We start from the raw sequence: 20,583 nt of genomic DNA, 5'->3' as shown, positions 1-20,583 counted from the left end.
CTTACAACCTGGTGAATATCTGTCCGTAGCCATTCTCATGAAATCACCTGTAGATAGGTAGGCAGGCAGGTAGGTAGATGGGTAGAGGAAAGAAGGAAGGAAGGGAGGGAGGGAGGAAGAAAGGAAGGAAGGAAGACAGAAAAAGAAAAGAAGCTTTGATCATTGCTTCGGGCTCTGTTGTACACACTTCTACACCTGCACTTCTCCCTTAATAAGAGCTGTTAGAAACCCCTCAATGATATTGATCTAACTCATTCTTCTCCGTAGCTGCATAACATTTCATGTTGTTGATATATCACAATTCATCCAACCATTCTCTTGCCAGGGGGTCTTCTCTTTTTTTTGTTTGTTCATTTGCTACTACAAACAATTCATTCAGGCAGCAGGTCTCTATTAAATGCACTCTAGTGCCCATTCAACTCCAGGAATAGAGCACTGAACAAAACAAAGTCCCCACCCTCACAGAACATCCACTCTGGTGGAAGGGACAGGTCATAACATTATGTAACATGATGTTGTATTTTTACGAAGCTAAATAGGAGATAGAAAGTTAGAGGAATTACTTCTTACTTTAAAGAAGGTGGTCAGGGAAAACCTCTCTGAGGAGATATTTGATCAGAAACCTGAACGACTTGAGGAAGGAAGCCACGGGGAGTGTTAAGAGGCGAGCAATCCAGTCTGAAGGAATAGCAAGCACCAAGGATCTAAAGAGAGTGCGCGGGCTCAGTGACTGAGAACGAATGGTGACGCCATTGTGGCTGATGTGCAAGCAGCACGAGGAGAGGGGCTGGCAAAGGGGTCAACGGATATCCTGCCCAGAGCCAAGATGACCTAGGGCTTGGTAGGCACGTTAGAAAATGCCACAATAAATGTCCACAGATATTGCTAGATTGGTCTCCAAAAAGGCTATCACAATTCACATTTCTACAAGCAGTCTATGAGTGTACTTTTCCCTGACACCAGATGCTCTTAGTTTCTAATTTTTAATGATTTGATGGCTGTAAAGTGATATCTAATTGTTATGTTAAATTTTTGTTTTCCTGACTACGAGAGAGGTTGAGCATTTACTTACTTATCTTTATTTATTGAACAAAAACATGAATAGTACTTAGTATGTGACATGCGCTGTTCTAAACACTTTACATGAATTCTCTCATTTAACAACCCGATGTGGTAGAAACCACTATTTCACAGACGAGGAAACTAAGGCAGACAGCTGTTAAGTAACTTGCCTAAGCTCACAGAACTAGTTGGCAGTGGTTTAGGAATTTAAATGTAGTCAAGAAGACTTCAGAGCCTATACAACTGTGTGTGAGCAATTTGAGTTCGCTGTTCCGTAAAATCTACCCATAACCTGAAAAATGTATTAGGAGAATAAAACATTTGTATATACAAGCTATACAAATGCAAAATATTCTTGTTACTTTACCATGTCTGTCAAACCCAAAGAGAGATCTGGATAGTAGATCCACCAGTGAGAAATAGGACAGGTTCACAGTGAAAAAAATCATCTTAAGTTGAGGAAAAACAAATGAAATTCTAGCGTAATCTTAGGTCCAGTGACCTCTGGAATAATAGTTGCCAGAACCAGAACTGAAGACTTCAAATTGTCACAAATATAACACAAAGATATTAGACCGGATATGTTATCAAAAGGCCCAAAGTGTATCAACATGAGATATAATTTTCTAGATCGAAAGGAAATGGCCTGTCAAGTATGCCAAAATGCTGACTTTTGGCTATAATTTCAATAAAATAATTTATATCAATAAAAATGTGTAAAAATCAAAGTTAAAAGGAACTTGTTTTAATCATCATTGTCCAATCTTTTCTCAAAACCTCTGGTTTCATGTCTTAATTGATATATCTTCCACTCTGTGAGGGAGGAAGAGGGGAAAGAGGGAACAGCCTGGAAAAGCAGCAAAGGCCCGAAGGTCAATGGGAGGCAAGCCCTTGAAGAACAAGAACCACCAGAATCTATCAAGTCTATGTCGCTATCTCAGGAGAAAAAAAGGCTTAAGGAGCCCTTGGTAGTCTAATATTTACCTTGTAGGAAAAAGCTATTCCAAACATTGAAACTTGTAGCATTTTGAGATGATCCTGAAATACACATTTAAAATAGCCATGTACTCTATATTTGCCAAAAGAAGACTAAGAAAAATCTTAGACATGATATTGATTCCACCCCAAGTTTAAAACTCCTGATGGGAAAAAAAAAAAAGAGGATGTCTGCTGTGCAACAGTCCTAAATCTTTTTGGAATTATTAATTTAATTGTTTTAATCTGCATTTGGGGCTTAAAGATAGACTTCGAGAATGAAACAAAAAGAGGAAGGAGAGTCTTCTAAACACCAAGGAATCAATTAAACTTCAGTTATATGTTCCAGCCATCATTTGGCTTTTAAAATCCTGATAGCCTTCCTTCAGATAGTAAAGCATTTCCTCTTGTCTAGATGGCATAAGCTGCTTCCTTCTCAGAGCGGGAACCTGGGGACCCCGGCCCTGTCTCATTTCTCTCACACCATCTCTGATTCCACATACACCAGGCCTACACATCCCTTCCACACCCCAAACAGGGACCCCTGCAAGGTGGTGCTTCCTATCATTCTTGGGCCAATGCCTTCACCAAATTCTGTTTTGAAAAGCGTTTGTTCCTGTTTGCTTTTTTACTTACCTTCTGAAGTCTCATCTCCATGACATCTGACAGTGGCTTTGGGTGTAGGCTAACACAAAAAGAGAAAGCAGCAAGCAGTGGTTAGCGAGGTGAGTTTCTGTGGAGCAGACAGGTTGAGCAATCTAACGCAGAGCACGCAAAGTTCAGGTCAGCCTCTGAATACTAAAACTGAGAAGTCAACGATAGTCATATCAGGCGGCTAAAGGTTTTCACTATATCCATACATGGAGTAGCAAAGCATTCTGACTGCAGGATTTTCTTTAACTACAGAGCTCTGCTTTTTAAAAATACTTCTTCCAACTTAAAAAAACTTTTACAACAGACTGTAGTTTTGAGAAAGGGGAGCCTTCTTCCTTTAAGATATAGGATCCAGGAACCATTATATGCACCCCTTACACTGCATCGCTATTGCATCTTAAAAGTACCTTCAGGAAGGGATCCATCTTATATTTCTTTGCATCCCTCACCATACTGGCACAATGTGTTCCTAGGAATTGAAGGTCTGTGTGCCTGTCATTTGCTTGTTGTTCAGCCATTCATCCACTTATTCACTCATCTAACTCATTAGACATCTATTGAGCTTCTCTTCTTCATGCCCTGAGGATATAACCACATATAAGGTATAATCCCTGCCATCAACAGATTCATAAAATCTAGTTGGAAAAAGAAAACTGAGCAAATAACTAAATACCACGTGAGAGTCAGGATAATAGGAGTTTATACAGAACACATTGGGCCCCAACTGGGGAAATGGGTACTCTAACTGGGGTCAAAGAATTGATCAAAGGAGATGTTTTAACTGTCATAAAGAGTATTGCATGGGCATTTTCCACGCAAGGAAATGCATGCCCAGCTGGGCGTCCAGTGTATGCAAAGACTCAGAGGCACAAAATAGTACAGCACGTTCTAGGAATCATAGCCAGTTCTATACTGGTGGAGGGTCAAGGACCCTGACAAGGGATGAGATTGAATTATTAACAAGATGATTTTTAATGTCAGGAGGCATTTTTCTCACAAAACAAAAATAAATGGCAAGCATATCCATGTAGTACTTCTTAAGAAATATTTTAAAGATTGATCACTTTAAAAAAATGTTAGTGAAATGTACTGAGGTGCTTTCAGCGTAGCCCATGCCAGAAAAACATATAGATATTAACAGATTTTCACAACGGTAAATGTACTAAGTGCTAACACATGAAGCAGAAATAGAGGATAAAATACTAAGCCCTTTTGAAGAAACTGTATCCACTTTATTTTCATTTCTTATAATGACTTGGATCTAATAGAAAATTACAGCATCTATAACAGTGTCTAGCACATAGTATGCACTCAATAAATAGGTGTTGCAGGGAGCACCTCATGAAGCTGCATTTGGCAAATAAAGAAATGTTTTGGGTACTGACCCTGGCTCTCTGGCTTGCACCTGCTACTGCTCCTTTGATAACTATAGTCTTTTCCCCTTGGGATCCCGAGAGTTGCATTCACTAGGTCTCTTTTTGGTCCCTCCTCCTAACTAACCTTTTATCTATCCCACACAGAGCTGGAGATACTCAAAAATGTTGTCTCTGGGTGTTCTGGGCCCGTTTGAAGGATATAGTCATCAGGCCATTGGCTTTAGACCTGCAAACCAAAGGAGCTGAGTTGCAGTTGCCACCGTCAGCTCAGCGGCAATTCAAAATGTGCAAATCTAAAAGGGGAAAGCAAGAGCTCCATGGGCTGCCACAATAAAAGAAACAGAGAACCATTTCCTCTGCACTCTGCTTTCTACTGTTTGGGTGCAGGGGGTAGGGTGCTGATGACAGGGAAGGAAGTGCAGGAGAGAGAAGAGAGAAAGCAGTTAATGAACAGGGATGCTTAACAGAAGGGAGTCTACGGTAGTGATACAAAATTTCAGAGCCAGTCTCACACGCCATTTCAAGCTACAGAAGCCCCTCTCGACTCACTCTGCCTCTCCTTAGCTCACCACTTCTCGGAGGGCTGCCCATCACTCCTACGGCCTTCTGGTCCTCTTTAGAACCCCTTTCTTGGTAATCCTTTAACTTCTTTGTTCTGTAACTATCCCACTACTCTCTTTTCATCAAATGGGTCAAAGCATCTTGAAGCTTTGAGCTGGATGAGACTTTAGAGACCATCAAACTCAATCCCTTCATTTCATATTGGAAGACACATTATACAAGAAAATTATCTTCTCATCCAAAACCATAGTGCTGATGTGTAGCAGAGATGAAGCTCTGTCTCCTGCCAGCCTCCACCTCCCCCACACCAAGTCCAGGGCCGTCCACCTCACCACGTTATCACTGCCCCTACTCAGCTTGTCAGTGGGTGATTATGGCTTAACACAAGGATCACGCATTAAACCAGGACTCTTTCCTCTCTTTCATTAACACTTTCCAATAAATCACCAATTGGTATTGAGTCCTTTTTTCCCAATACTCTGTGCTTTTGTTCCATTTTCATCCACTCAAACAAGTACTTTAAGTGCCAGCCTCAGTTGTCCTGCCGTTCCATGAATAGATCTATATCAGTTACACCGCCGTTCCCCTTTCTTCTTCTGAACTCATGGCACCTCTCGTCTGACCTATTTATTTTGCAAGCAAGTACTAACTTTCTTGATTAAGCTCTTGAATTGCTATTTGACTTCTTTGCGTGTATCTTTTCTTCTTGCCCAGGAGATAATCTTTCTGACGGTAGAAACCACATCGTACTTGTTTCTGTATTTACTCATCAACTATGATTACACTGGGCACAGGATAGAAATTTGAGAAATATTTGCACAATGAATAGACCCTGGTAACAGAATGGGTGCTTTAATGAAAAGAAGGTTGTAGTGGAAGATAAACATCTCTTGCATGGGTCCTTCGAATGCCCTTTGGCCTTAACCTGTGTTTGTGAATTAGATGAGAGAGAAAGAGTTGTCATTCAGCTTCTTCAGCTTAGGAGGACGTGCCTAACTTGCTTATCTCTAAAGTTCTATCCAACTCTTAAACTCTAAGTGCTACAATCCACGCTGACAGTAGGAATTTGGAATGCTTAGGTTTACAAAGTTCTTCAAAGTGTTTTCCTAGAATTGCATTGCAAATCTAAGCAAACAACTTCACCCATCAGCCCTTCCTTGAACTTCTGTCTTAGTCGTGAGAAATATGGGAGGATGTGACCTAAACTATAGGTTTTTTGGTTGATTTGTTTTATGTCAAGACTGGAGGTCCAAATGCAAGTATGTTTCCGGAAATTTGGAACTCAGAATGTTTCTCCCTCATTAATAATATAATACAGGGAAAGCAGAGCCTAAAATGTAATTGGTTCTCTAGTTGAGATACATTATAGGTAAAATCAATTTCACTAGTCAGACTGAGGACATACCTCCTGCCATTTTAGTTTTATATGTGTAAATTTGCATATAAAATTCCAGAATACTGAACTACAAATAAACACTTGGTGCAAAATCTGTTCACACAGTAAGGACTATTTGCAGCTACATTTTATTCAGTAAAATCAATGTTCTTGAACTTATTTTTCTAAATAAAATGTGTTTATCCATTTGAATGTATCTATAGTTTTTCCTTGATTCCCACAAGAAGGGACAGAGCTTAACATCTAATCAGTTTGCAATTTTTTTGCAAAATCTATTTCCTTAGGAAGAAATCTACAACTATGTGGCACTTAATACATGTTACTGCTCAGGACAAATTTCACTTCTATACGTGAAAATTTTAAACCTTAAACTGGTCTTTATAATTTAAGCTTCAGTTATTTATATTCATTTTGAATTGAAGTAAAACTCACTTAGTTCTGTTCAATTTAAACTAAATTACTTCAACTGGAAACAAATAACAATATTTCTAAAATCGTTTTATATCTTAAATATAAATAGCGTCTTATCTGAAAAGATGGCTGGTATACATTCTATATACCTCTCTCTATCAAAGTACAACAATAAAGGTTTTATTTTAATTCAACAAAGTATTAAGCATCCATTACCTATAGGAACATGTATCACTCTAATGTCAGAGTCAGCTGACTTTGAAATAGAGAGACTTTCTCTGCTCTGAGTCAAGCGTCATCACTTGCTGCGGTATATCTGATGTCTTTATCCACATTACTCAGGTGGAATCTCAGCAAAATTGGACTCAACTCTTGAGTGCAAAATTTCCAGGAAGCACTATAGTGCAGCATTGCATAGAAGAATGAGCTCAGTCTTTAGAGTGAGACAGGCATCGAGCTGAATTCTGCATCTGTCTCCTATTAGCTGTGTGATTTCAAACAAGTTAATTAACCTCTCTAAGTCGCAATGTCTTCATCTGTAAAAGAATGCTTGCCTCTGGGACCGATATTCGGCCAGCACACAGAGGTATTGCCATCGTGGTGAAGAAACAGTTGAAGCACTTCCATACGTTGGTAAATAGCTGCTGCCCAAATCCCACCAAGTCCCACAACCCACTCTACACCAGGATCCTCTGGGCCTCCCTCAAATCCAGGAACCAAAGGGTCAGCGCCTCCCCAGGCAGGGCGGTGTCTGGGATTTTACTCCAGCACTGCCGTTCTGATTGGTCAGACTCTCACTCTACTGGGTGTTAAACATAAAATAATAAACATAAAACACCTCGCGCAGGTACCCTTAGGATTTAGTGAGATGGCAGCGCTAAGCATTTAGCAAGGATTTGTGTTCCGTGTTGTCCACTGTCTTGTCAAAGGCTCCATCTCACAATGCTCAGTGCATCTGCTGTGGCTCACCTAGAAAATCTCACTTCATAACATCACAGAAGAATTTACCCCAAAATTATTTCTCCCTTTCTTTGACTGCTGGCAGTTCTGACTACGTGTCTTTATATAAATGTATTTATCAATCTTAAAATGCAGGAAAAACAAACGATTTCTAAACGACATCAAAATGGGTTAGTGGACTGACTTCCAATGTGAGAATAACTTATTTTTGACTTTCACGCCACTTCATGAAATTAATGAAAGTCTGTACATTGTTTCTATGTTTGTATGGTTGGTTTGACATTGTGTACTCATAAATACACACAAAATTAAGGAGAGGAAAAGTTTTGTGATTTGGTTTAGCTGGGAAATATGAATCCAAATAATTGTAATTTCTTTGTTTTGGGCAAAGAAAGGTTCACTTCTCAAAAGAAATCATAAAATAAATTCCTTTCCTTCAACTTTATGGTTAAAGAAAATGGCTAATTCAGAAAATCCAAAATCTAAGAACCATATAAATCTTTGACTTTGAAAAGAACAAGTATAGAAGTAAGTAAATGGATGCATTGCAAAAACTATTTCTCTCCCTGGTTTGCTGCTAGTCCCTTTTAGTGGGGAGTGATAATGTGAGTGTACATCCCTATGCATTTCTACTCAAAATGGACCTGTGTGCATTTGATTAGAAGCATTTCTGCTCCTCTCTAGTCCTGTTGGCCTGATAAGGTGTAATTAGCATAGAATATTAGGTAGGACAGAGAGCAGGTAGCTTGCCAATCAGATTTACTATTGAAACAGTGGGTGTTGCCACATCTAGCCATTTCTGACAGTACTGTCAGGAATTAAATCACGACATTAGCTGAGCACTATTTGGCTGTGGAAACCCAGTAGGTCATCAGTTTATGCCCCCACCCTCCAGACAAGTGGCAGGTGGAGCGGCACTAGCCCCTGCTACTGCCATGAGCTGGAGGCTCTAGCCAGTAGACGAGAGTTTATGGGGTTTTGTTTTTTTTAATTCATCAGGCCATATGCTGCCAGGCTCTCATGCAAATAGACAAAATTACAAATAATAAAAAAGAACCAACTGTTTTAGCGGTCGGCTGGCTGTCTTCTGTCACCATTGCCATCTATGTGAGAGGCCAGTTAATGAAAGAGGAGTCTTGGACTCCCAGTGACATCAACCTAGAGGGATGGATACTTCACAGTCCAAGCTTCATTCAAACCATGTTAAACCTCTGCCCTAGGGTAACTCTGTGCCAGTGTCTATTTGGCTGAAGAGCAGGGGAGCCTGGCCTTCCAGCTGGCCTGGAGATTGGGCAAGCGCCTCTAATGCTCCCTGCAGCTGAGGCTCATTGTCCACTGATGTGAGAAGAGAGAAAAGGTTAAGTTTCATTTAGGTTGGGTTAAGTTGGGGCTCATGGGTTTATCAGATTCAGACACACTTAGAATAAGCAGCTTTAGAAACAAAGATTACTCAATGCAATTTTCTGTTTTAAAATTACAAGAAAATTAGCATTTGTAGGCTGTTTGGAAATCTCTAACTGTTTAGTATCAAAGACTGTAAGGAAATCTCTCCAAGCAGATTCTAAACTCTTCCCCTGAAATACTTGCATTTAAAATTAAAATGTTGCTCAACTTTTGTATAATTTCTGCTATTTCTGTATTCATAATTATTACCAAGTTTCCAGTCCGTACAAATGGAGAATTTCACACCCTTGATGGCATTCGCACATTTATTTCCTATTTTAAGGCAGTAACCCCCCAACCAAAAAATGAAGTAGACCGACTCTGAATTCCTATCTATGTGTTTGTTGAAAATGATTCCATTTTAGAAATGTCGTGCTAACGTTCATTTACACCTCTATCAGGTCACTTTGAAGCCATAATTTGCACCTTTAAGACAATTCAAAACCAGTTGTACTCAATTAATATGCAATGTGTTGCACTTCAAGAATTGTCAAAATAAAAGTATCATGGAACTATATATACATGCATGTGTGATACTGAGAGAAGTTAGTAACGAGAGGCTCTTGTTCAACTCTTGCTACATAGCAAAGATAGACCAAACAGTGCTTCTGCCCAGAGTGGCCAAGGCGCAATGAATGTCTTGTAGGCTAGCAAATACAAATTATTTTCCTTCCTGTTTGTCCCATCATGTCACTCAAACCTGTGTTCCTTAGTGTGTCTCTGGGTTTGCTTTTACCTCCCGGCTAATTTGTAATCTAAAGTGTGCTTATGAAACACACATGGGCTCAACTGTACTGTCAGGAATGGTTCCCAGATGCACTGGGGGGGCAGGGGGGAGGGGGGATCATAATAGAAGCTGCAAAGGTTTGTCTCCAACAAACTGCCTTAAATACACTCTACCAAATTGACAGCTTTTCAAGAAAAAATTTTTTTTGAAGAAAAATTGTTAGTTCATAGATGAAATTAATGTTGTTAAAAAAACTATTTCATGTTGTACATAAACAACAAGGACAATGAAAGATAATGCCCCCTTTAATTGTTTCAAAAGAGAGTGATTACAGAGTCCTATAACAGGGAATAACGACTCTATTGTCACTGATATTCATGATCTTGTATTCCAAATCAATTTGAATTTCTTTTTCTAATTTGAAAGGATTTACTTCACCAGAGGCAAGGTTCATGGTGCAATGTCTTACAAAGAAAGGTCGACCTTTCCAACAAATTTAAAGCTGAGAAAATAGTACCCAGATTGACCTTAACTTGAATGGATGTTAAAGCAAAGAGTAAATTAGCCAGTTCATAAAGGATAAATGACAAGATTTTCAAACGTTTTCATGTTACGGGAAACTACACAAGTGAGATGCTGAAGAACAGGTGATGTTCTCATATCTCGGTACGAAATTTCAAGATGGACTACTTTTCACAATGAATTTTAAACTTTACAATTCACATTTAATGGTGATAACAAAAATCCTCTCACATTTTTATGCCTGCTCCTAGTAGGCAAATTTATTTACATGATGCTAAAACGTACCTAGACATTACCACGTCCTCAAGTATGACAGCTAATCATAAATTTTAGGAAAAAGTGGCTAACCAAATCTAGTTCTTAAAAAACCAAGCACATAAACAACTTACTGGTGAATATCCCACTCTTGATTAGCTAAAGTAATAAAGGCATAAATAAATAAAATATAGATGGTTCTCACAGATAGGAAGCAGAAAGTTTAATCACATCCTCTAGTGATTCTTTTACATGAATGGTCGATTCAACCACAACTCTATCCCACTGACCTCTGAGTGAAGATATTTTAAAGAATAAAGAGGCTATGCTCTGGGTACAGAGCTGAATTCATGCATTCATTTATTCTTTCATTCAACAAATATTTACTGGACACCCCATTATGGGCCAGGCACCCAGTTTTCTAGGCACTGGGCATCCATCTGTGATCAAGATAGTCTCCAGCCTCATAGAAAGGCAAATCCTAACCAAGAAAATAAACAAGATAATTAGAGGCTGTTGTAAGAGCTATAAAGAAAATGAATAGGTAATATAATTGAGAATAAATGGAGGAGAAGAGCCATTTCAGATTGCTGAAGATGATTCTTTTCCTGGTGTGAAAAGTATAATATCATTTACTTATGACATACTCAAAGACACACAAAATCAGAGAGCCAAGTCTTTCAGAGCTAAAAAGGGACTCAAGAGATCACTCAAGGTTACTGTCTCATTTTATACAATAAAACCAAAGTTCAGGTGGGTTAAGTGGCTTACTCAATGCTCCATAGCTTTAGCTGAACAATTAGCTTTCGTTGTTAAAGAGTAGAGGGACAGGGTTTGTTGGTGTATATTAGTTTATTAATTATTACATGTTGGTGAGAGATACATCTAAATGGCATAACTAAATCTGGTTATCAACCTAGCTACAATGGGATGAAACCAAAGAAATAATGATCTTCATCTAAGATTGTTTCACAACTCATATGGCATGTGGACCTGAATATTTGACATAAAGTTTCCACTTTCATTCCTTCATAATAACAGTTTTTCTTTGCAGAATTATCTAAGAAGACTATATTCCTTGGATACTAGATACACAAGCAGATGCACAGAAAACCTTAGCAACAAAATGACCTCCTGAACTTTGTAAGAAAGATCTTTATAGTATTAAAAATCTATAGGGTTAGATCAGATCTTAAAGCGTATTGAAGAATGATAGAAGGATAATACCATACACTTATACAGTATTTTATCATTATTTTTGTAATCTAATTTGATCCTCAAACAAATAAGAATGGCCTAAACAGAACATATATTATTATAATCCTTTTAGAGGGGATAAACTGAGATTCAGAGAGGATAAGTGACTTGCCTAAGGTTACACAGCTAGCAAGTATCCAAGAGAACTGGAACCTAGGCTGCTCATCCAAACCTTCCAGCGTTTTTACTGGAACACTTACCCCCACACAAATATGTATTACAGAGTCACTGGGTACTTGGCACAGTGCCAAGATCCAGGGCAGAAAAAGAGACATGGTCTTTGCCCTTCAGCAACTCAGAGTGTAAATGTACATACACAGACACACACACACACACTGAAGTGGATCAGATTGCTTGAAGAATAAAAGAAGCAATAGCCCTCATCAGCCAGGGCTTTCTATAGTGTCTCACTCGTAAACATTTCCCTCTTAACATGTCCCATTAGTAAATTCTTAGGCATGAAGGTATGACTAGTTCCCAGGTTGGAGCACTATCTGGCTAGCTTATCTTCTTGCTCTCTAAGTGCCGTATTAAAGAATACACCAAAGAAGCACATGTGAGCAATTGTAACAGACCAATTTGCTTCCACCATTAACCTAAATGTAGTATATTTAAACTATAATGGATAAACAGAGGCAGCATGAGCTAGGGAAGTGCCCCAGGCATCAAAATTGTTTCATTAACTAGGAAATTTGTCCCACTAGGCTAAAGAAATCCACTACAGAAAGATCGATTATTCCATCATCTTGCGACCGATACTGCTATTATGTGAGCCCAGCTCGGTACAACATCCCTAACTGCAGATGAGCCAGCCGTTGGGATTGCCAATTGCTCGCTCAGAGACTTTGCATGTAAAGCTCTAAAATGGCCCATTACATCAGGTGGTTCAGAGGCATTTCATGATCCTGACTTCTAGAACAAGCATAGATAATTAATAAGGCTGACAGGGCCCATTATTTTTACACTCAAGTGCATCACATTAAATTAACAGACAGAGGCCACATGATGTGTGACATTTTTTCTACTGATCATCATTTATGTGGTGCCACTTTTGCTACCGCCTTTTTCCCTTTCATGGGCTGAACTCCAATAGCCAGTCACTGTGTTGCAATTCTATCAGCACTCAGTTTTTTGTTTTGTTTTATTTTGATTTTCCTTAACTGGGAAAGCTATTTTGAGTCATTCTCACTGGTGGGACTCTGACATGGTGGGAAAGAAGTTTGAGATAAAATAAAACATTATCATAAAGAGAGACAAAATATAGAGCTGACACTGTCTGAGTCAAAGGATGTCCAAAGGAGATAGGAAAAAAATATGACCTTAGAGTGTCTGTTAGAAAATAACATTCTACTTTACCCTCATATTTTCAGAAATGCTATTTGTTGATCCTAATGAATTATAAAATGCAGCTATCTTTTGAGGAATTAAAGAAAATATTCTTACTCGCTCTGTACTTTCCAATTATATGATGTATTTTCCAATTATATGATGTTATTTTGTAAATTCTCACTTTTATACACTAAAAAAAAATCAAGCTTAGAACTTCTATTATCAGTAACGATAGAAATAGTGCACTTATGTATTTATTGTGGCTTCCACTATAGAAATAGTTATTGAAAAGTGATTGCCAAAGTTAAGTAATTCAAAAACGTTAAATCTGATTACAAAACAAAGAAACCTATTTGGGACAAACCCACTGAAACATATATATTCAAATGTTTGCTGCCATCACAATCTCTTTGGAAGGATTTGTAAAGCCAATGCTTTTGCCATTTGGAACTAAAGAATTTTCAAGAGTTATGTATAAAATTGTTCTTACTTCATAGTTGCATGGTCTCTCTTCCTTCTTTCTTTCCTTCTTTCCATCCATCCTTCCTTCCATCCTTCTTTTGACCTAAGACAGTTTACTAGAAATTGGCGACCTGACTAGTTTATCATATACAGCTCCAGATGAACTTCATAAGTAAAATATCAAATCTACCCTTAAATCTTGAAGATCTACCACCAGTGAAATATTCACCTGCCACATACCTCATCTTTGTACTGTAACATCTTTGCCTATGGAACTCAAAGTCATGAGAAGCATTATCCTTTAAATACTGTACATTTACTAATGCTCAATACAGCTACTCATTCATTTAATGAGGAAACATTTCCACGGCTGTGTAGAAAGTTTTCACCCTAAAACAGGGTCTATGTATAAGTTACAATAAAATAATTTCACTTTGAAAATACCATTCCAAATTATTAGATCAATTAATCTTCTCAGTCTATGACAAAAATTTCACCTATGGACCCTACCTTCAGCTAGAAAACTCTTCTTCCAAATCCCTACATCGCCACACTTAGTTTTCCAGCTTCTTATACTTATTGGTTAAGAAAATAAAATCCTGGATTTATCCATCAAGTTGTCTTGAGACATTCTATTTGGAGAAAAGAGTAAATTCTCACCATTGTTGCTGATATATATGAACCCTCAGCACTGGAGATTTTCAGATGGTGTTCTCTGAGCTTTGTAAGGTAAACTTTGTCTGGGACACTGCTCTAGGCTCTATGTCTCACTGATTAAGTCTGTCATTTATTGGAGACCTGCAGGCTTCTCCCTGTCAGCTCAGGTTTGTGTGCAGACAAGTCATGTGTGTAAAGCACACTGAATGCCGCACTAACAGATGCCCATAAAACATGAGATATGGATGTCATTTTTAAAGTATTTCAGGAACAAAATGATTTGCTGAGGTAGGCTTAAGGGCCTAATGAGCAAATGTAAATTTTTATGATGATCACAAGGTTTGTTGGGTCACACTGAATTGGCCCCCAAATTCTTTCAAACCTGAGAATGGAAATATCCTTGTTTTGGGGACAGATCTCACAAAGGACAGAAACCACTTGACATAGTGTGATTCAAAAAGATGTATTTGAGAAGGCCCCGGGTCCCGGGTCCCTCAATATTACTCTTACTGACTTTCGCCATAATGATGTCTTCATTTCTTTGTATGTTAAAGATTGCAAAAGCTGAGAGGAGGGTAACAGAAAGGATGATTGAAGGAGGTAACGGCACCAGAGATAAAATTCACTTTCTCACAATCCTGTATAGGACCTTTGTTTGATTATAAAGATGTAACTCTATGTAGATAAAGATGCAAACAGCTTTTTCTCCCTAAATAACATTTCCCATTAATTTTGAAGGCTGCTAATCCAGATTACCCAATAACTCCTTTTCTCTCATATGTAAGGTCTAACAAATTAGACGTGTTTTACAAAAATTGATGTGTGTAAAACACTCTACCTTGATTTGTACCTATTTGTTGACTTTCACTATAACTTTAGAACTCAAAAAATATCAGCCCTAAAAATTAATCTAAAAATCACCTTCGAGAACATTAATGGTTACCTCAACATGCTCTGGGTAAGAAAGTCCAATCCCCAGCCACTGCATCACCATTGGCAACCCATCCCTACTTATAGAGTCCAGAATCTAAACCATTCTCTTTCCTCCCAACTTTGAGTTTCATATTATCACACTTTTTTTTTTTTTGAGGAAGGTTAGCCCTGAGCTAACTACTGCCAATCCTCCTCTTTTTGCTGAGGAAGACTGGCCCTGAGCTAACATCCATGCCCGTTTTCCTCCGCTTTATATGTGGGACACCTACCACAGCATGGCTTTTTGCCAAACGGTGCCATGTCCCCACCCGGGATCCGAACCGGTGAACCCGGGCCAACGAGAAGCGGAACATGCGCACTTAACCGCTGCACCACCGGGCTGTCCCCACATTATCACACTTTATCAATCATTACTCCTCTCTGTGGATCATCAACCAATTACCGGTTCATTTCCCATCATTTCTTGAAGAAGCATTTCCAACTAGCTTCCAAAACTTTACACCTTGAACCATATTTCAGATTATATCTAATCCCCGCTGCTATAGACCGAATGCTTGTGTCCTCTCAAAATTCACATGTTGAAACCTAACCACCAATGGGATGGTATTAGGAGGTGGGGCCTTTGGGAGGAGATTAGGTCATGAGAGCAGAGCCCTCACAAATGAGATTAGTGACCTTATAAGAGAGATCCCAGAGAGTTGCATTGCTCCATCTGCCATATGAGGTTACAGGAAGAAGATGGGTCTATGAACCAGGACGCAGGGCTGCAACAGACATTGAATCTAGTGCTGCCTTGATCTTGGACTTCCCAGGCCCCAGAACTGTGTGAAACAGATTTCTGTTGTTTATAAGCCACTAAATCTTTGATATTCTGTTACAGCAGCCCAAACAGACTAAGACAAGCCCTTTAACCTGCCCAAACTTGACTTCCTTCCTCTTTTAATAAAACTTGGTGACTCTTACTTATTTCAGCTCCTCTAAAAAGCATTCCATAATCCTTCTAGCCCAGTGCTTTTCAGACTTTAAGTCACTTGGCATCTTGTTAAAATGCAGATTCTGATTCAATAGCTCTGGATGGGGCCTGAGATTATGCATTTCTAATAAGCTCCTGGGTGATGTTGATGCTGCTGGCCCTCAAGTACACTTGGAGTAACAAGGTTCTAGCCTACAATGTATCTACTTCCTCTAAATTCATATAGGGCAGGCAGGCACCACGCATGATTTATTCATCCTTACACCTCCAGTGAATCACAGAGTACTTGACACATCATAACACTCAATAAATATTTGTTGAGTAAATGATTGACTGAATGAATAAATGTATAAGATTTACTCTGGCACTTAGAAAATTCTTCTTAAAATAGAGTATCTTTATATGCACTTTTTCTTTGCTGAAATTTAGTTGAGGGCAGGTATCATATTGTACTTCTTTATATCTTTATAGGGCTGTATATGCCCTTTGTGTCCACAGAAAATAGGCACTCAATATAAATATTGATTAAAGCAGTCAGTTGATAAGAGGATTGATTGAATAAGTAACTGGCAAAGGAGGGGCATCAGCTGTAGTCTGCACATGAGACACCTAGAATGCAAGGGTCATTTGATAAGCCAGCCATACTTACACATAGAAAGCTTCAAGTCCAGCTAAGGGCAGAGCAAGGGGGCAGAAATATTAAAATGAGTAACCAGGAAAAAAGGTCCTTTGTGGACACAGACACACTCTAATGAGAAAAGTGCTTCAGCTAGTTAAAATGCCAAGCCAGTGGTTGATATGCTTGGGAATAAAACCAAGCATTATTACATGAGTAGGCAGATGGTGCATTTTTTTCCTTAATTCAAAGCTTCACTTTTGTAAATAACAATGGAAATTGAACAACTGGCACGTACCAAGCTTTGCAGACTGTGTTAAGGGTTTTCAGAAATGAATTTCCTCAACAATTTCTGCCTTTGGAGTATTTAAATGTATACTGACTCACAGTATTATTTATTCAATATTTCACATCTGTATATTATCTACTCAATCAAGCTGCAGCCATCCAGGCATAGGGACCTTATCCACGCATGTGGTGGGCACACAGTGACACATGTTGAATACATAAAATATTTAGAAGAACTTGGATGGCACATCACTCTGATTCCAGATATGAATCTGGTATTAAGCAGAGAAGAGCAAGGAAGGGGGTCAAGAAGTGGAATTGGAAGCATGTAACTTCAGTGGATTCCCAGACTGGAGAAGAACTTCACATGCATTGGATGTGAATTTCTTTCTTTCTTTTTCTTTTTTATAATTACATCCCCAGAAGATGAACTAGCCTAGAATTCCGCCAGTGATTGGTTCTTAAAAAATATCATGTCATGTAAATAGATGAAAACTGCAGCGTCTTGAAGCTTTCAGAATCACTTCCCCAAACATTGACTCTGCCGCCAGATTACAAGCAAGCCAGATACAAGTAGTTTATCAGTCGGAACAACGTGCTATTATTTTCTGACTATATTATATTTGTCAGAAAAGTAATTAAGGAGTTGATTCTTAGAAATATAGGATATATATATATATATATATATACATATATATGTATAGGCTCAGATAACTAAACTATGTGGTTTAAAAGATACCTACAATGATTAGGATTCATATTTTAATCTATTAACTACCTATTCTGTAATTACTTAGACAATTATGCTTTGATTCTGCTTAAAAAGGATTCTGCAAGAACACAGGGGCTTCTCATAGTGTATTTAAAATAGAATGGAATTAGCAATCTGTAACTTAAAATTATACATAACGTTTAGCTTCATTTCAAATTAGAGCACCAGAAGAAGAAGATTTCCATGGCATTTTCATTATGCAGAGAGGTAAACAACAAATAAATAAGCCATGTATGAATATGAAATTAACAGCATGATAATTGCTTTATTCCTAGAGTGTGTATGATATTAAATCCTCAAATAAACACTTAGTTAACCTCATTCTCACATACGCCTATTGCTTTTATCAAAAGCAGCATACCTGGAACGCTCAAACTAAGACAGCTTCCCCAATGAGGTACGAAGTCCGCAGAAACCACGGCCATCCCCTGGAAATTTCAGCGACTCCCCTGTAAGCTCTAGTCTTGGAGGTATACTCAGGGGTCAGTGGAAGTGAGAGAAAATTTAGAAGTCAAAAAAATGCATTTCATAGATCATTATTATTTTGCTTATGATATCATAGTTAACTCCTCTGCTAGTTCTCTAAAATGCCTCATCCAGATGACCAGCACAGTCATTCCAGGAAAGTGCTACCACCCTGCTGAGACCAGGCCCAAGCTCTCTTGCTCTTGCACAGTCCCCTGCTGACTTGCACAGACCCCTGCTGACTTGTTTTACAACATTTATGCAGGAAACTGTTCAATCTTATTTCTGATGAATTTTTCCTTCTCTGCAATAAGCAGAAATTCTTTTTTGTAGTTTTCTTATGGCTCTTAACAACAGCTGAAGTCTATCTCACGCTCTGGGCCTAGCTTTGCCCTAGATTTAACCCCAAGTAATGGTTTCTCCCTCTTACTCAGAGCCTGAAACTGACTCATTTATAAAGAGCCTTCTGGCGCTACTGGAGTTTTCCAGGAAGCAAGGGTTAAAGGGTCAGTAATGTTACCTCTCCCTTTATGAGTATGAAACCGATAGAGTTCAAAGTTATTTGACTAACGGGATAACAACGTCTCGTCATTTTCCACAATGTACTCAAAGGTAAGTTTCAGAAAAGTAGAGTGGCTTGCGTACATGTGACACTGTCTTTCCTAGCAGGAAATATCAACCACTTCTTTGGAAGCCAGCAACTAAGAAATAAAATAAAAAGAAAGGAAAAAAACAATTATGAGCTCCAAAGGAAAGAAAATCTCGTTGTCCCAAATAGGCCTCTGTAAAAGTTATTAAGTTCTATTGTTCCAGTGATGAAATGAGTATGTCTTTGTTGATCTAAACTTAAATCTGACACAATGGGTAAATTGAAGCCTGAGGCTTTTATGCCATTATCAGAGCCTCTGTCAGTGAGTGCTTTAACCTAATTACATTTGATGCAGCAAATCAACAAAACCACTGCTGGTTATGACCTCTGCCAAGAGCACTAGCGAGCTAGACAAATGGAGCTTAAGATGCTATTAGTTGTTCTGTTGCAAAGTTCCAGATACAACCCGACAGGAGGCTGTTGCATGACTTGGGCATGCATCCTCCAGATGGCATTCTGCATTGGCTTGTGGCAAAGCTCACAGGGATACTGGCACATTTTCTCTGTCAAAATGAAAGTTTTCCAATTACAAGGAGATAATGTGAGGCGATGCAAACTTAATCTCTTGAACAAAAGGTTGCAAGCTGTGTAATAGCCATTTCAGGGGAGAGATTTCACTACCGTTCAATTGATTTAAACATTGCAGATCACAAAAAGGGCTATCTTTTCTAATAAAGCCAAGGAATTGGCTGCAGTTGATTCTATTTCCTAGAACAGTGTAGTGATGGTTTCATCATCTAAGGGAGGCTTCTTTCAAATGAGTGCTCTTCCAATGAATTAAACCCTACGATTATTTAATTTTTTTCTAATGTGTGAACGGGTACAAAGAAGCCATTTTTCCTTTTAAACACCAAATACTTTAAATGAAGGCTTCAAGTACGATGTTATAACAGACCACTATTGGATACCAGATCATAGAATTTCATTAGGAAGGTTATACACGTGAAACGGCAAGAAAGTACTATTATTGCCAAAATCTGTGAGACAATTAGCTGAAATGTTTGCTTCTTCATTTTCTAACCCGGTAAGCACTAGTAAAAGCAATATATAGAACTATTAATAGCTATGGAAATGAGGTGATATGCCTCAACACTTGTCCAAAAATAACTGACCTATGAAAGCAGGTCATGGGCCTGCTCCCTGGCTGACTGGTTAAGTTTGCGGGCTCTGCTTGGGCGGCCCAGGGTTTTGCCAGTTCAGATCCTGGGTGCAGACATGGCACTGCTCATCAGGCCATGCTGAGGCGGCGTCCCACATGCCACAACTAGAAGGACCCACAACTAAAATATACAACTATGTACTGGGGGCATTTGGCGATAAAAAGGCAATTAAAAAAAAAAAAAGATTGACAACAGTTGTTAGCTCAGGTGCCAATCTTTAAAAAAAAGAAAAAAGCAGGTCAGCAGGTACTTTGTTGTAAGGTTACTTCTCAGGAAGATGTGGATTTGCTACTTGACATGAACATGCTGTGACAAAGCAGGAGGCTATTGTATATCCATGTCCTTGAATCCAACAGGGACACTACATAAGATGAGAGCGTATGTGTGTTTGTGTGTGTGCGTGCACGTGTGCATGCGTGCGTGCAAGCGCATGTGCTGGATTCCTGTAGAATGTTTCACAGGGTAACGGTAACCTGCGTAACCACACTCCTATACTGAACACGTTATACAGAATTGCAGCAGAGAGGAGACGCAAGCGATCTTACAATTCTAATACAAGCAAAGATCCTTCCATTTTTATGCTGGATTCGTTTTTGTGTGTGTGATTTAAGGAGAATTAACCAATCCAAAATTTCCAAGCACAAATTCAGAATATTAAAAGGGACAAGGTAGATTTCCAA

The 20,583-nt window shown here is 38.7% G+C and overlaps 1 long non-coding RNA gene across 4 annotated transcripts in view; it reads right to left on the bottom strand.

Annotated features, from left to right (window-relative positions):
* The window catches only part of LOC111768760 (uncharacterized), a 210,091-nt gene extending 204,847 nt beyond the window's left edge, over positions 1-5,244 (bottom strand). For all 4 annotated transcript variants that reach the window (XR_011428548.1, XR_002801251.2, XR_002801252.2 and 1 more), the window contains exon 1: positions 2,674-5,244. This is a non-coding gene — a long non-coding RNA (uncharacterized lncRNA). The remainder of the gene's footprint in view (positions 1-2,673) is intronic.
* Positions 5,245-20,583: the final 15,339 nt, after the last annotated feature.

The sequence above is a fragment of the Equus caballus genome, chromosome 18 (genome assembly GCF_041296265.1).
Source record: "Equus caballus isolate H_3958 breed thoroughbred chromosome 18, TB-T2T, whole genome shotgun sequence".
In the NCBI taxonomy this organism is placed as follows: domain Eukaryota; kingdom Metazoa; phylum Chordata; class Mammalia; order Perissodactyla; family Equidae; genus Equus; species Equus caballus.
Note: the sequence above shows the minus strand (reverse complement) of the source record. Positions and strands in the feature narration are given on the sequence as shown.